Source organism: Phasianus colchicus, chromosome 21, assembly GCF_987193195.1.
Source record: "Phasianus colchicus chromosome 21, bPhaCol1.hap1.1, whole genome shotgun sequence".
Lineage (NCBI taxonomy): Eukaryota > Metazoa > Chordata > Aves > Galliformes > Phasianidae > Phasianus > Phasianus colchicus.
This window is the reverse complement of record NC_143456.1, coordinates 7,891,045-7,909,453: the sequence shown is the minus strand read 5'-3', so window position 1 is coordinate 7,909,453 and position 18,409 is coordinate 7,891,045. Positions and strand designations below refer to the sequence as shown.

The 18,409-nt window shown below is 41.6% G+C and overlaps 1 protein-coding gene across 1 annotated transcript in view; it reads right to left on the bottom strand.

The window, feature by feature from the left end:
- PPM1E (protein phosphatase, Mg2+/Mn2+ dependent 1E) overlaps positions 1–18,034 on the bottom strand; it is a 57,334-nt gene extending 39,300 nt beyond the window's left edge. The window contains exon 1 of the mRNA XM_031591350.2: positions 17,875–18,034. The gene's annotated coding sequence lies outside the window, so the exon portion shown is untranslated. The remainder of the gene's footprint in view (positions 1–17,874) is intronic.
- Positions 18,035–18,409: the final 375 nt, after the last annotated feature.

The following is an 18,409-nucleotide window of genomic DNA, read 5'->3' as shown; positions in this document are numbered from 1 at the left end:
GTTTTTTACCTCCCAATTGCTAACCACTGAGGAAATCTAGTTAGTGAAGATAAATCACATTCCTCATCCCGCAGTCCCTTCTGCAGCCATGCAACTCCCATGGATGGAAAAACACTCCAAAAGCATGTAAACATCGTCGGCTGCTGTCGTGTCCTGCTTTGATATCAGCAGATCTGTACAGTAGAACCAGAGCATGAAACATCTATTCTTACTCACAAACGTATCATCCATCACTTGTACCCAGACCCAACACATACTCCAGGCTGACAGCAGTATTGCCCAGATTTACCTTGCAGTTACAGAGGTTAGGTAAGAAGGAAGTGGTTGAGGTAGGGGAATGGGTAACAATGTGATTGAATTCTTTAAGTATTTCAGAGTAGAAGAAAAAATATTCCTGTGATACCAAAAAGATGCTAAAAATTGTGTAACCGAAAACATGAAACCTTTTGGATTTTTGCCATACCTTAGCTTGGCAAAGGAAGAAATTTTCACAGCAGGAATAGGAAATCAGGATAACCCAGGCTGGTGCCGAGCTTTTGGTAAATCAGTCAATTGTGGAATTACATTTCTTCCCATGCTAAGAAATGACTCAAGAGAAAACCTTAATATATGTGAAGAGCATGAATAGAGAGGGAGATGAATGATAAGTTTGAAAATTGAGGGATGAAAAACCACTAGAAAAACACAGAATTGTATGAAAGGGAAATAGCCATGCACCCTCTGAACAAAGTGCAATTATACCCTCCAAAATAAAGTGAAATTCACATCTGCCTCAGTTGCTGGCCCATAACAGGATACATGCAATTATCCAGACAAAAATAGGCTAAATCTTTAGCTTAATTAGGAGGACAGTTGACAGACATAGAGCAGTAAGGGAAATTATGTTATTTTAATTATCCGTATATTTCTTGGTCATTCTCCCTATCAAGTAAATATATTTTCACAGGTTGGCATATTACAGAGAAGAGCAAGTCAGTGAAGAGATCAGAAAAGAGTATTAGAAGGAGGATAGAAACATTAACCTTGAAGAAAGGGCTGACAGATCAGAGGAAAACAGAGCATCATTCAAGGGCAGAGGAAATGCAATGGGCACAGAGGGTCTGAAAGGTGAACAGAGGGACTGCTGCATGTCAAGCTGCAGGAATGGAGGGGACAGGCCATGAACAGAGAGGGAAAACATGACTAAGATAAGGAAAAGCCCTGAAAATTACGATAAAAATAGTTTTGATTTGGAAAAGAGAGCATAATTTACCCAAAGGAGGTCATGTCATGGCAACGTGACTGGAACAATTGTATAGCATTCGCTGTTTCTCTGAGTGATAAGGAATCAACATCATCTAGTCATTTCACTAGCAGCATTTCAGACCGTTCACAAAGGATTTGGCATTTGCTCAGGAAAGTCCTGACTTATCTCTTTGTCCCAGCTCCAGTCCTGTGAATAGTGGGGGCTTTGTATGACATCAGCATACCAGCAAAGTACCTCATTTGTTCACAGCTGTAATTGCTACCTACAATCACAAAAGCAGGAGTGGCTTTTTGATGCCTTTGGATCGAGCTGTCACATTTACAAACTATAATTTGCTGAGTAGCCCTGACATATGGTCAGAATAATTGGGTTTGTTTTTTCATATGTGATCATTTTTCAAAGAAAATGCAATATATGAGAGATATGCAGGAAAAAAGGATGTGAAATTAACAAACATGCAGTTCCAAAGGGACCTACAAGACAAATTTAATTGTAATAGTGATTGAACTGTTTGCTGGGGCTCACATTCAGGATAATTATGACTAAAACAAACTGTTGATTCCTTCTTGAATCTCTCAGAAAAAATATTTTGGTCTGTAGAGAACAGGAAAATACAAACAAAGGTGTTCAGATCAACCAGACACACAGCTGCCGAAAGAGCTGGAAAATGGAACCTTCGCTGTCATTTCTACAACTGGGGAAAACAAACCAACAAACACCAATAACCAACTAAGGGCAGGAGTCCACAATTCAGCTTTAGCAAAGCTCACAATCCTCATCTTTCTGAAAACTCAGCAGTGAACAACCAGTTTGTTCTTTAAGAGAGCCCTAGCTGAGGTGTAAGTGAAATGGCAGGCATAACAACGGCCTCAGCTTTCTCTGTTAAAATGGTTCCAACATCATCCTTCAGCCTTTGCCTAGTTAACCTGCCATCAGCACATGTAAGACTGAATTAAGCTATTTTAGGAGCCAACTGGAAAGGAGATTCAGCTTTTTTAGAATTGAATTGTTTCCTATGGTTTAAGACTGTTTCCATGGAGAGACCAGAGCACAGAAACATCTTTAGGCCAAGCGCTTCGCTGCGGGCTTATTTGAATGAAGGCACCACAGCAGGAAGGATAATTGAGGCTGGTTGTTTAAAATTCATGGGCGTTCTCCTATACTTAACAGAGGAGCAATTTATTTTCACTATTTTGATCTGTTTAGCATTTGAACATTAATCAGTGCTATACATGCATTCTCTTAAAGGACATATCTGAATACAGTATTCCTTCAGGATACAATAATGTTAGATGCAGCAACGTCACGATATGAGAGGATGGGGACAGAGTGACAGACAGTTCTGTATTTGGATAAATGTAAGGGGATGCACCTCAGGAAAAATATCCAACTCCATATAGAAAACAGTGGGCTCTGAACTGTCTATTACCAAGCTGGAGAAACATCTTGTAGGCTGTAATAAAGAGTTCTATAAAAATGCCAGCTTACTCTTCACTAAAGCAAAAGAAAGCAATAGAATGGTAGTAATCACTAGAAATAGAAACATGATTATACAGCTTAATAAACCTCCAGCTCCTATGTAGCTTGAATGCAATGTATGATTTGGACTCAGTTTCAATTTCCTTCCTTCCACTCTCCCCCTTCCTAATGCACACACAGAGAAGACAAGAAAAAGTACAGAAAGGGGTAATAGAAGTAACTGAAGGAATAGAACTGCTGATACTCTTTCAGGAACACCTAAAAGCTTTTATTTATAAAAAACAACAAAACACCTCCGGATGCACTTGTGAGAAAACAACAGCCTAGGAGATAAGCTGCATGCTGTTGTACACCTTCACAGTGCAAAGCCAAAATTCAGCCATTCACCCAAAACACTGCAGCAGCAGTGCCAATAACTGAGCACAGTTACTCAGTGCCACAGTGCTGTAGGCATATCCCACCCCACCAAAAGAAAGCCAGATTCAAAACACTAACATTTATTTTGAAGCTTTGCTAAAGAAAGATATCAACGGCACAAACGTACAGTCCTGTTTAAGAGCCTTCATCTTCTGTTTTGCTTTTTGCAACAAATAATTGTCCATACTGTGCCTGTGGTTTGAAGGACACCTGCACACTGCCCAAGACAGAATGGTGATGTAAAAGCTGAATGTAGGAAGGAGAGCAAGGAAATTTTCTTGGCAAGTCAGGACGTTGTCACTTGCACTGCTTTTGCTCCTAGGTCTCCTGTCCACAATAAATGTTAGTGTCAAGTTCTCACAATTTAGCTCCAAGTCAGATAAGCTGATCCCCAGAAGATGATAACTGGGGCTAAAAGCATTTGCTACAGCTGGATAAATTCCACAGCATTAAATATCAGGATATTTACCTTTGAAATCAGAACCTGTGTATACAGGAGAGGAACAATTTCTGCTGATGTTTTCCATAGCAATGCTCTTCTCCATTTCAAATGTATCATCTTCCTCTTCCCATTTTTATGCACAAGAAACAATGACCTTAAAAGTTACATTTCAATTTTCAGGAAGTTTTAACTAGTAAGACCACTGTATCTAAAAGAACATGATGTTAAACTATCATTCTTTTGAATTTTGAACATCCCAGTAAGGTATCAACATCAGTAACAAACCTTTAGCTGATTTAATACATGTGCACCATTGTGAGGTTTTGCAATTAAAAGTTAATTTGCTTGTCACTGCAGAAATAATATTGATAATTGATAGACAGCCAATATTCACTTACCCAACCCAAGCTGTTCAGAAATGAACAGCAATACACAGAAGCAAAACCACCAAATTTTAACCAGTTTTTTCAACTGTATTTATTCCTCTAAGGAGAAGCATCTTGTTAAGACACAAATGAGCACCCCATATGAAAGGAATTCCAGCCTACCAATTGCTTTTGTAACTCCCTGCGTTATGACAAACATTTCTAAATACTAGCAGACATTTTCTAATCACTGACTGCAGACTTGCACATCAGTGCACAGATCAAGACCAGTTTCATTATCAATATACTCTATAATTCACGCAGGTAACCTTTAGCTTGTTCTTCAGAAGAAAAATCCACTGGATGGCAATCGGGTGGATGAAGCAACAACATTGATGAGTCACAAAAGCACTCTCAGCCAAGACCATGCAAACAATGGATGTCTGCTGCAGAGAAATGGGAGTGCTAAGCTATTCCACCCCTCAACACACTGTTCCATTTCCATATTTTTATTGCATCTTTAGGGACAAACAAACAAACAAAAGAAGGTTTGCTTTGTCATATCTCTTCTCTGGAGAATTTTGAAGAAGAATCTATTTGTACCATTGCAGGATGAAAAAATCTGAATCAATGGTGACTCGCTCTGTGAGCTCCTGACTCAAAGACAAGTGGATCAGGAAGGCTCTGCATCTTCTTTCCAACTGTAGCAATTACCCCCAGTGGATTTTACACATTCAAAAATATATTTGTGATGCCTCATTAGTTTGACACGAGGAATAAATTCCATCTATCAACATTTACTTTACTAGATTTCACTTCTATTACACTTGACTTGAAAAGGAAATGTAGAAATATTTGAGCTTGTATTTGAGCTGTTTGCATGAGGCCTGTGATACAGGAGAAGACAAAAATCTGTTTGTTTGTTGTAGGAAGAGCAGAAGAATTATTCATTCATCTTAACGTGCATCTTACGGATAGGTAAGGACTTAAACTACTGTATTCTCTGCAGTAAGAATGGCAAAAGTTAATGGCAGCTGTATCCAGATAGCTGAAAGTGATGACCATCTATCTGCTCATTTGGCAAGGAGCTGAGATAGCATGAACTGTGACATCGGTCTGGTTCTTCATATGCAACTGCCACATGCAACTGCCACACAAATCACAAGTACCAGCAGCATGCAATTTTAGCTGAGCACCGATGGGCAACCACCAGAAACCAGAAAAGCAGCTCTGCACTAATCCTTTCCTCAGCAAGAATTATTTGCATTGGAAGACACTGTAAGGAAAATGTGTACAGCATGTACAGCTGTTACAGCATTACCTACAGCCCTAATTTTGTTTGTTTGTTTGTTTTTATAAAGTATGTGTGCACACCTGCATGTGTGTATGTTTTGAAAAACAAAAGCAGACATGATGGAGAGCTAGAACTGGCCTGCCTGCAGAACACCATTCAAGCACTGGGTTGTTTTGTTCTTTTATGTTAGTTTTTAATTGATGAATACTGTAACAATGTCTTCCCTCCAGGGTATCTTTAATACCACTCTCACAACACCACATAGGTACTAAATAGCCAGAACATTTCACAAGTCAGTTTATTAAGACTTCCACATGCAAGAATAACTACAGAATAGCTGGTTTGTGTCTGTGATACTCTGATACTCTTTATCTCCCCATCTTATCTCCAATTCAGTACTGAGGCTCGTTACCAAATGGAAAAAAAGCCCAAGATTATGCTATGCAATTCTAAAAGCTCAGTGCTATTTGATTAAATAGCTACATTTACCTTCTTTGGTTCTACAAACAGTTCTTACTCTGTCCAACAAAATGTAACCCAAGATAGCTGGTGCTCTATCAACTATTCCAGACTAGGAAGGATTATAGATGCACTGACAGTTAAATGGAGTTGTGTCCTCTGCCAAAGATAGATAAGTCGTGAGTACTCTTTGATAATTCCTATCACAGCAACGGTCTGACAGGAATTCCATTCAAATGCTACTAAATCTTAATGCTATGAACCTCATTATGTACCTTGCCATTTGCCCCCAGTAGAGGCTGAACTCCCTTGCCACCAATAAATATATTCCTTTCCCCAATTATGCACATGCTGCTTTATATTCAAGGTCCAAAAGAAGAGATCAGGCATGGTGAGATGGGGAGGGGAAGCAGATGGGATCCTTTGTAATAGCATACAGAGTTCCAGCCAGCAAGCTTCACCTGCTTATCTGTACAAGGAAAATCTGTCTGGTGGCTTTGTGACAAAGGCATGAGGCTACAGAACACAATGCAAACACAAAATGTTTACAAACAAGCAGTAATTTCCATCTTTTGCATAGTATTACTGCTCTGATAGAATATTTTGAACACTGGAGTTGGAGGGCAGATTAGGTCTTAGATCTTTAGCTGAAAGATTCTTCTGCACACCAGATTTTTACAATATAATCATCCACAGTGGAACACAAAGGCATGAGGATGCTTGCCAGTACCATTCAGCAAGAGATCAAGTTGGCTGAACCTTCCTCTTTGATAAGAGTATTATAATGCTAGATTTTGTAGAATTTGGTCACACTTTACTCACTTAACTGGATGCTACATCATTACAAAACCCATTCTGAAATCTCTTCTCAACTTCAATACCATTTGGTAAAATAACAGAGCTCTAGGAGTAAAAGCATTGCTGTATGTGTAATGAAGATCTCAGATCAAACATCTCAACAGCTTCATTTAAAATAAATGTGTTATAATTTCCTAGATTATTACCTGCCAAAGCTCAGTGGGCGGTCTCTGAAGGCCTACGCTGTCAGGAATCCCAGGTTCTTAGAATCTTGTCATATCTGTCTGCATCCACCCCCTCAATGTTTCCAGTTTCCCTTCTTCTGCTTCAAAAATGAATTCCTCTGCTAGCTGTCACACGAAGATACTGGGATACAGTCCTGCTGCTGCACCTTTGCATTCCAACTGAACCCGATTGTCAGGTTGGCTAACAGAACACGAGTACAACCTACTGCAGTGCCTTGAAATTAATTTGCCCTGAGCTAATGAAAATGAATCTATAATTTCAACACTACAGGGCTTGAATGAAACTTACACAAATAGAGATAACTGATAGAAAGAATTACAATTCTGTGTGGCTACTTAGGATTATACACCATCCAGATTTGTTTCTTCAAGGTTAGATATATTTCAGGAAGAGGGAAGCAGCAGCTCTGCATCATCAGAGTAGCAAATATGGCCAAGGATAAAAGTCAAACCTGGGGAAAACTGGGATGGGTTTAGAGTCATCTGTGGTCATATAACAGTTTGAGACACCATGCTGTACTCTACCATGTCACTTACCCTTATACTGACAGCAGTAGCTTGTAATTCCTACTCACACCAGCACTAGGACTCTGTTATTATCATGGACAGCAGCGTAACTGTTTTTTTTAACTGTGCACAGAAAGAAATGGGGAGTTACATTTACACCATTGAAAATGCATGTTAGTGACACTGCAAGACCTACAAATCAGAAAAAAAAAGTCCAAAAAATTCCCAAATCCCATATTCTGAACTGTACAGAACTTCAAGATATACCATCTTCTTCCATTTCTTCAGAGCTTCTCACATCACCAATACATGGCAGAAAGTGACCTTTATATTTAGCCCACAAACACCAGAACCCAACACACAAGGCACACAGACACATACTTTCCCTGCAGGTCTTGTTTGCAGGAAGACACGACATGTTTGAAGGAGGGGCAGAAGGTGGGGAGTGAAGATTCAGAAAGAAAATGATTTTCTTAAGCACAGATGAACTCTTGTAAACGTTTACTTTCAAATCAAGATGAACTTGCTTTGTTTTGACTATAAAGTTTCCCAACCTCCTGCTCAGTTTTATGTACTTAGTTTTCCTTATTCAGAGAATGGAAAAGTTAAACAAATCTTTACCTCCAGCAGAAGGATTAATATGCGGGAAATTAATTAATGAAGTTCTGAAACACAAGTTTATGGAACTACAGGACGTGTTCGTTTATTCTCGGATTCAAAAGTAGCAGTTTTTTGAGGGTCACATCTTCTTCCTTTTTAATCTACCTCAAACTTCCTCTGACATAACTTGGAAGCTGTCGGCATGCAGAAAATGCAAATTAACCTCCAAACACGTTGTCTAGCTTGGCATCTTCCTGAAATTTTCCACATTTATTGCTGCCACCGGTGTTACTACAAGGGTAGCTGTTTGAGACTTCTCACTCTAATGGTTTTATCGTGCCACTTAACCTTGCGCTAAGTGAGACTAGCAACTGCTCCATGGATAGCATTGCTTGGTTACCAAAAATGAGCAAGTAGGAACAGTAAATACTGGTTCCTGCTCAATGTTCTGAAGAGCTTACACAGGCTCTCCAGCTGGATACAATTGTGTGGCACTGCTTCTAGCAAAAGATCTGCTTAGCCTGAGTTTTCTTGATTATCCTCACAAGATCTATTTTGCAGCAATTTTTCTTCTTCTTTCCAGCAAACACTCTGACTCTTTATTCTACTGAAAGTATGAATACAACCTTCAGATGCCTATCATCACAACATGCAACAAGATCCCATTATAGAACACACCACAAGGCTAACAGAACAACATGAAGCTACAGCGTTTTTCATTTTTTGCAGTAGTGAACATATTGAAAAATGAGGAAAACATGCTGCTGGCATACTGTATTTAAATGCTATATGATCTTATGCTAGTATTTGCTTATTAATTCCAACAAATCTAATCTAATTTCATTTTCCAGCCTACAGAAATGCGGGGTTTACTCCCACGAAGAAGCAGCCTTTATTTTTTCTCCCCTGATTTAACACCTCAGAACATTTTCTCTCTATGTGCTAGATAGCCACAGGCAACGCAGAATGCTATTGTGCCCCTCTCAGCACTAAAAGGAAGCAGCTGAATTGCTTTTCAGTCCTTCCAAAGAAAAGTTTGAGGCCTACAACAGCTCCTTGAAAAGCATCTGTAACTGCTAACGGGGTGTTAAGAGCAACCCCATAGAGAGGGACATAGGGAAGAACCAGATCTCTAACTTAGAGCAGTGGCACAGCCCGAATATCTCCACGCAGGGGAAGCAAACACGAATACAGCAGTGCACAACCAGCCCTCAGAGCCTGGGCTCAGTTTAGGAAGACTGCTGTAATAAAACGGGGGTAAAATGGACCTCTGATGAGGTTTGCTATTTTGCAGGTCCGTTTCACAGACTGAGAACAAGTCTCTAAAGAACGAATGCAAGGACCACGGGTGAGTCAGATGCTGATATCAGTTACATCTTCCTTCCTCTTTCTGTTTTATTATTTCATGCTATCTGCAAAGACAAGAAATCACCTAATCAAATATAAAACAGACTTCCTCAAAGCGCTTTCCTTTTTCTTTCTCTGCTTCTCAACAGATGTTTTTTGTTATCTGTTTCAGATGGTGATATTCTCAGAATTGATAACTGCCAATAACCCCCTCTACAAGGAGTTGCTTCCAGAATTAAACTTTGAGCTGCTCTGTAATAAAGAGGATGAGACTGGAAGACAGCTTCTCCCTTCCTTCTTATTCCAAATTTCTGTTTGGTTAAGTCATTTCTGTTCATAAAGGCACTGATCAGTTGCTGAGAGTTCAAAAGATTTAGGGGGAAAATTTGAGGTTTGGTTATTTCATTGGATAAAGTGGATTTTCTATAATGCCCAAAGTTAGATTTAGAACTTTGGGACCCCGAGTTTTAAAAAAGGACTCAACTGTATGTCACAAACATCAGCAGCACTGACAGAGACAAACTGAACGCAAATGGCACCAACTCCATTTTGCGAGGTGCTACACCAGAAGAACCTAATACCCAAAATTATTATCCTAAAATTAGTGTACAGTGTAATTAGCAAGATTTTAAATATTCTATATGATCATTTGGGTCATTCAGAATCAGTCACACTAAAAAAAGGTTAACACCAATGAGGAAAATATAAAGCACTTAACATTCACTCTCAGCTCTGGGGAGATGATCAGATTGCTTAACGTGGGCTCAGCTCTTACCAGCAGCCCTGGCAGGGGGTTTTTCTCCCAGATTCTTTTCTCCACGTTTCAATGGGAACTGCACAAGTGCTGCACAGAGATGAGTCTAACCCTGGTTAGCTGAAGGATGCCTCTTTCCATGAATTGTACATGGTTGCTAATATTGAGGTAAAAGGTTAAAGGCCAGAGAGAAGAGCTCACTCTAAAACTATTTATTATTTGATTTATTATTTTAAAGATGTCCAGTATTTGGTCTAGGGGTGAGAATGAGGCTGCTCTGAGAGAGAGACATTATGAATGATAGTACATCTCACTTTGCCTTCTAAAGAGAAAATCTAACTCAGATTTCACCCTTTTGGGGTACATGAGAATGAACAGAAGTATTTGGAATCACTCCTGTCAGTCACATTTTTAATATTCAATTAAAATCCAAGATCTAACTCTTTTAGACATTGTAAGAGATGGGTTTTTTTAAGTAAACATGGACTAATCTTGGTAGTTCAGTGCAGTTTTTATACCAGCACTTGTTTCTGTCAGGGGTAATTTTAGTAACAATTCACATCTGAATATTAACAATTTATTTCCTTGCAAAATCTGACTCAGCTTTTTGGAAGGGTAAAGAAGTGATGAGATTAAATTTGTCTGATAAGAGATACCTCCCTTCTTCCCCATGGAGCACAGTGCAGAGAAACAGCAGGAGTCAACAGCCCAACCAAACACACACAGCCACACATGGATACGTTCACTGGACAGCAGAGAGCCTCCCAGTCTCCAGAAATGTTGGACTTCTGGCTTCTCGTGACTCAGCACACATTTTCACACAGTTTCCAAGAGGAAAATGGCAGTGACATGCGAGAGCATCAGGTTTTTGGGATGGGAATCTCTCTATGTAAATAGTTGTGCTCAGTCAGACTTGCTTCCAGCACAATTAGATGACTTCAGAGTGACACTACTTACAAGAAAAAGCTTTAGTTTAAAACATTTATCATGCTTTATGTGTAAGCGTGCATGATTAATTGTATGGGAAATACTTCTTTTTATGCAGGTGGGAATTTCAGATACTTTGCTATTGTTCTCAGAAGGTCTCATAGGTTTCAGAAAAGGACTGAATGCATCACCTGATCTTCAGGATCTATTATAAACGAATAAATCCAATACTTATTTAAAAATATAATTCCTACTGCGGGATTTAGCAGAGCTCTCATATAATTAAAAAAAAAAAGAAATCAAGCAATGGCTGAGGGAGCAAAAGTTTGTTGTGTGTAACGTTGGTACACATGGAAAAAAAATGTAGTTGCCTTGTCTGTTATCTCCTCATAAACAGAAAAAGCAAAGCATGACTGCTTGCTGAATTCTTGGCTGTAATGTGGGGGCTTGGGCCCTCTACAGTTTCAAGGACTGAAAGTAAAAGAATCACACTGGAAACTAATTAACACAATGCACAGAATGCATCGTTTTGGTAACACTGATGAGAAATAACTCATCACGTTCATCTCAGATTCCTGAACCTCAGTAAGAAGGTCACAGCCCCAGGTTAAAGGAACAGCCCCAGAAACAGCGCCAAGAATCCCAAATGCCAAGTCCTATTTTTATACATTGCTCCTATTTTTAGTCACATCGTGATGGAAGAGCACAGCCCATACAAAACCATGCTCTCAAACGAGGGAAAGGTCTCCAATTCTTTATGTAAAATAAGAGCAAAAGAAACTAAATGAAAAAAAAAAAAAAAGATACAATTTAACAGAACCTATAGGATCACAAAAGATAATAGTAAAAAAGTAAAAATAGTTTCAAAATCACATCCCCTGGGAAAATGAACTTCAAGAAGCTACCCACCATTTCACTCAATTAATCTAATATTCCTTTTATTATAACTACTGCTGCAAGAAAGTGCAAATGTTTCCCAATCCAAACTCTCCTGCATCCAAGCACAGCTTTCCCATGCCCAAAGTTTGGCATCTAACTTTGAATCGTGCTCCACCACAAAACATCTCAGGCTTCCCCAGCAGAATTCAGAACTGCTGAGCAGTGCTGCAGCTCGAAACATTGGTTCAGTTACTCAATCATTAGTTGCCCTGAGCTGTTTTCCATCCAATATAAACATAAACTGAGGTAATCCTGCAATCTAGTGAGCTCGTTTAACTTCTGTATTAATTATTGAAGTACCCAGGGGCATCTATTTCCCTTGCAGTTCTAATTTACGAGACTGATGATTGCTTCTTTATAAAATGCCTTATTAGTTGTGGGTGATGTTGTTTCTTCCTAATGAAGTACAAAGACACAGCAGAAATGTTGCTGTAAAACAAGCCCACAATCTGCATTCATTTCATCTCATCACTAAATGCGCTGTAACAACCAAAATCTAAAATATTTCTTTAGCAGCTGATTTCAGCTCAGTGGAGGATGAGGAGCCACGTGCTGATAGGCAGGAATGCCCATTTGCAGTTTGGTAGTGTGTCAGAGGTTCCCAACGTGTCACAGACACAGATTGTCCAGAGCACTTTAATTTTGGAACCATTGGCATTACATAATTATGGCTGCATTGCATAAGGCAGCCGTGCAGCATGGTACAAAGAACAGCTGATGCTTTCAAGCATTAATTCCATCTCATCTCATTTTTCACCTATCTTTGCTAATCAGTGAGAATACTACGAGGAGAAAACAATAATAACAAAAAAAAAAAAACAAACATGAAGAAAGAGAATGATGCAGAACAGGCAGAGATTAGTTCAGAACGACATCAAATAGAGGAATAAATGGAATTCTCATTATGTGTACTACATGCCCTGTTGCTTTTGCTTTTAATGCGATCATGTAGGCAATTTAGCAAGACAAGAAAAAATGAATGAAAACACATTGCAGTGACAGAGCAGTCAAGACACTGAAAGTTCTATTAAAGTAACGAAAAGCAAACTAAAATTTAATTTCAGCATCGAGAAACATAATTTTAAAAGGTCTTCTGTGGAAAGAACCACAACAGAAAAGGCAATGGGTTCTTTGAGGAGTAGGTGGAGAAATTCCCTGCCATTGGTAAAGGTAATTACAGGCAGGAATTCTAAGGATGAAAACATTCTGCACACGGAGCTTCGTGCCGTACAGCAGAATCACCAAACAAACTCCAAAGGAATGAAGCCTAACTTGCTCACCACATCCCAATGCCAGTTAGAAGCAATTTCGAGAGATAGACAAAAGATTTTAGTTAAAGGTTTTCAAATATCTTCCCAATGAGAAGTATCATATCACAAATAAATGTTATTACACACATTCAAAAACGCGTTTTTTCTTGATAAGCCAAACTAGTTTCAACAGTGGTTATACAAGATTGAATAAAAGAATGTGTAAACACAGGACTAATTGCTTAATTAATGTGTGAGCAAAAGTGAACAGCATGACTGGGATCAGTAGGATCTACATGCGTTTCATGTGGGTCAAAAAACCTTGGCGTGAATTGGTTCCTCATAAAATTAATTTCCTTTGGTTTGTTGTAATAGGAGCATTCAGAGAAGTAAAAGCAGTGGTATGAATGCAGTCCCATAATCTGTTCACTGAGTGAGCTTTTTGAGTGCTACATAAAGCAGCTTCCGAGCAGTCACCACTGCACTTGAAAAACTCCACATCCTTTTACTCATAAATTAGTAAGAAGTTTGGAAATGTCACCATATATGTTCACCATTACTAAGTGTAAATCTGCAATTTAAATAGCTCATTTCAGCGGATGCACTTTTTTTAGAAGGCAGATCAAAATATCTGATTCGATTCAGTAATTCTAAACACGTGGGAGCGTGAACTGAAGATGCCTTGAAAGCGACTTCAGGAATCTCTTGCTGTAGGATCATCACTGGGTTCTGAATGTGATCATCACTAAACAGCAATTTGCAGAGTGGATCCGCTTCCAGTTTAAGGTGTATGAAACACACCCATCACTGAACTCTAACACACCACCATCATCTGGAACATGGGCAGAATTCAGTAGCAGCACAGGGAATTCCAGGACCTCGGGTGTGAGGATAAGCACACAGCCCAGCCATGCTCCCCCACCTCAATGGCAGAGCTGCATGCTTGCTGCTGCTCCCCAGCACTGGTTGCTACCTGTGGCAGGGCAGCAGCCTTCCTCAGACCAGCACAGCCCTTCTGCCATGCAGGAGCAGGATGAGGTACAGATGGGACTGCAGCAGAGCTGGTTTGTTAAACCTCCACACAAACCAGCATGAAAATCCCCAAAAGAGGTACAACCAGCAGCTACTTCAGTTGTTCATTGTGAACGTGGACCAACATCACTATCATGGTTTCTACTGTAAATCCACACGAAGGAACATTAAACATGTACTATCCTAAAAGGGTGACAATTACTTTGTGTGTGTGGCAAATATTAGACAGCAAGTAGCATAATTATATTATAATTATATTTCCTATAAGGGCTTTTAAATTGCAATCAATAGAAGTGATGAAAGACAAATGAAAGAGTAAAACATCACAGCCTATTTAGGGTGAAGTTCAAAAAAATCTAGCACAACTCATGAATTTCAGTTCACAGATATCGACAGCAATGCCAGCTTTCATACAGCAGCAGTTAAGAAAGTAAATTAAAAACATGCACTCTGCTTTGTTCCGGGGAAAGATGCAGCCTCTTTGCTCCACAGTGATGGAGGCAGCAGACAGAACTTCTGTTTTCTGCTACAGAGTGTACTTTACAAAAAAATTTCTGCTCACACACACCATGTTCTTCTTCGTTAACTTAACACTGCAAGTTTAGAGAAAGAAAAAAAAGACACTGATTTAGTGTCCATATTTTTCATAACTCCAAGCTATGTTGCTTTGCTTGATCTTTCATGGTAAGACTATATGGGTTACTCAAACCTAAGTCAAAATATACCCTCTTAGAAATAAAGAAATTGAAGTTAAAAATCTCACCATCTCTTGCATTTTTTTAATCCTCATCCTGGGATCTATGATACCCTGGGAATGTTGCACAGCATTCTGCTAAGAGCTCTAGGAGAGCAATGCTCACATGTCTCTTCATTTTCCAAGAGTCAGATTACCACTTGGCCATCAGCTCTTCAGTTAAGCAATGAAGACGACTTTTAAACTTTTGGTGAACAAGGATCTTTTTCAGATTTGAACACTGCAGAAATAAGTCTGCTTCCTCAGCTTGAGAAAGATGGTTCTGAAAGTACCACCAAAGTCCCTGGAAGTAAACCCGAACCAGCAAATGGCACAGACTCTATTCCCAGCAAAGCTCAGGGGAAAAAAAAGAAAAGAAAAAAAAAGAAGTGAGGGTCAGTCTGGAAAATATAGCACTGGATTTTTTTTTATTTTTTTTTTAATGTCATTTGTACAGGAAAAAATGTAGCAGCAAGATAAATTTGTTCCTCCCAATGACACAGCTTGTAAGGGTGTGTGACTCCACACAGCCTGGCCCTGTCCTCAGCAACTACAGCTTCATTGATCAGTTCCTCAGATGACTTGTGAAGAACCTGCTTCTTAAATACATGGCTTTTAATAAAGCATCAGTAGGAAGAGGAATATAAAAGATCATGACAAGCAAGTTTACTTCAAGTTAGTAACTTCTTTCTTTAAAAGCAGCCAGTAATGATGTCTACTCCTGATTCAGTGCAAGCAAGCCATGGGGGCTCACTGAACAGCTGTGGGATTAAGTCCTTAATACATTGGCTGCTACACTGAAATGGTTTAAAATACACAGCTTTCTCTGGAGTAAGACTCCACACGAGACAATCACACACACAAACCAACCAACCCCACTTTCAAGTTGCCATCCAATGTTCCAACGTGAGTCCTCAAACTTATTCCCTTTTTGCTCATTTTCTTCATCTAATATACTCCCTATTAATCACTTCCATGCTGCTAAGGATCACTAAGAAAGCTCACACGCTTGTACACATTTTGTGGCATTTAGACAGCACAAAGATTACATTAATCTAATTTTCCAAACATATGCTGTCTTTAGAAGGAAATCAGGAACTGGAAATCTCAACAGGGGCTGTGAGTCCTTTGGAAAACAGCAGGACAACCTCACAAACAGGAACTCTCCTCACACTGATCTGTACAATAGCACTCGACTATTACATGTTTTCATGATTGGCAATATGCTTCCATTTCTGAAATGTTCTCACTTGCCTTAAAAAAAAGAGCCAAAGTAGTGCGCTTAAAATAGCTGGAAAACAGCTGTTGGATTTTTCACAGAACGAGGATTTATGCTCATTCTACACATGGTGCACACCAGCCATTAGATAATACACAGTTACAGCTACAGAAAGCGTGCCTTCCCAATACAGCCTGTCTTGCTAATAACACACCAATAAAACATTCCCTTTGCATGAATTCCACAAGCATTATTTCTGCTTTGCTTGGGTTCTGTTCTGTTGTTTACTTCAACAAAACCACAACCATTTGGACAGAAGAGGCTTTGCTCACATGCACGAAGTTTCTCATCCCTGTGGCCGTCCAACCATTGGAACCCTTTGCTGTAAATGTGGAAATCATTCTCCTCCTGTCAGCGTTAGGGCCTTCTGACAGCATTACGTTTCTCTGATGACTGCAGAGTCAATGCTTCACACGGAGAGCACTTTTGCAGACTTGTACTTACCTCAGTTCAGCTCCCTGTATTAAATCTGGTTTATAATATTTAAAATGTTTCAAAGAACTGCATCTTGCAGTTATCTTAGATAGCTACATACAAATCAATGCCTACCAATCACCAGATAAAACACATTGATTTACTATTTGAAAACGCATTTTCCAAATATGAACAAAGCATTCACGCCTCTGGCAAACAACTTTTCCAAAACGATCCTCTGCTCCCTTTATTGTGAGGCAGATACTGCCTTCTGCTCAGCAAGGCAGACGCCTGCAGAAGGCAGCCCGCTTTGGTTTCACCATAAACAAAGCCACGAAGATCAGCCATTCAATAACCAGCAAAAGATTCACACAAATGCTGGAGGAAAAAAAAAAAAAAAAAGCCAACAACACAAAAGCCCTGGCAAGAGCTGCCCCTACATAAGGAATCCTCTCAAAAGGTCTTTTGCTCAGTAATTCAATGCACGAACAGGGAGGGACCTCAGAAACTGGGGAAGCGGAGCCCGCCTGTCCTGGGTTACGTGGACACGCAGAGAGAAACACACGGAGTCGCATTCAAAATCACCAAACAGACGCACCTTAAGTAACATTTCAAAACAATCCGTTCTCTATCTAAAACTTTATTGGAACTGATCCGGTTTCCAAAGCGCGTTTAAAAGCAAGCAAACGCAGTCGATAGGCGGTGGGGATGCGCCGTCCTTCCCGCGGCTCCCCGCACCATTCCCTGCTGCCGGCCGGGACGCTGCGAGCGGAGCGCTTTGTGCTCAGCTCCCATTGTGCGATCCCCGGGCAGTGCGGGACCGGAGCACAACCGTTATCTAGCAGTTGTAAAACCCCATTCTTTCCCTATTTGTTCGGTTTTTTGCTCACCTAGCAGTTGTAAAACCCCATTCTTTCCCTATTTGTTCGGTTTTTTTTTGCTCACCTCCCGTTACAATTATCCGCGCTGCGCGGATTTATCACAGCTTCGTTCTCCTCCTCCGTGCCGCCAGCCCAGCGGGGCTCGCGAAGAAACGCTTCACGCCGCCCTCGTTGCCCAGCGCTGCACAAAGCGCCGCAGCTCACCCCCAGCTCCCCGCCCGCAGACTTTCCGCACTCGGAACGGATCCCCTCCGCTCCCTCGTTACGCTGCAGCCCTCAGACGGAGCAGAGCAGCGCGGTCGGGGTCAGGGGGCGGTGGGGAAGCGCTCGGCTCGCGGCCACCGCAGCCCCGCCGCCCCTCAGGACGCCCCGCGCCCGTCCCGCTCTCGGCTGGGATCTTCCCGCCCCCCCCCTCCCCCGGGTCCCCTCGGCGCCTCGCGCTCCGGACCCCCGGCCCCGCACTCACTACTTGTAGAGCTGCTGCAGGCAGAGGTCCAGGCACTCGCCCTCCACCTCCTCCTCCGTGATGTACTCCGACAGCGGCCGGGGCAGCGGGGGCAGCGGCGGGGGGGGCGGCGGCGGGGTGGGCGGCCGAGGGTCCGCGGCGTCTCCTTCCTCCGCCTCGGCGGCCGCCGCCTCTCCCTCAGCCCCGGGGTCCTCCTCGGAGGCGGCGGTGTCGGCGGCGTCGGCGGCGGGAGGGGGGGAGCCGGCGCCGGCTCTGGCTCTGCCCCGAAGGGCCCGCGGAACTCTCCCAAGAACAGCTCGAGGAAACGGCGGTAGCTCTTCTCCTCCGCGCCGCCTCCTCCGCCGCTACTGCCCGAGCCGCCCGCGGCCATCGCTTCGCATTCCCGAGCCGCCCGCCGGCGGATCAGCACTGCGCCCGCAGAGAGCTCCCTGCCCGCCGCCGCCGGCTGCCGCCTCCCGCCCGCCCGCCTGCGCGCGCGCTCCCGAGCAGGACCTGCGGGGGCGCGCACGCCGCGGGGGGGGAAGGGGGGAGGCGC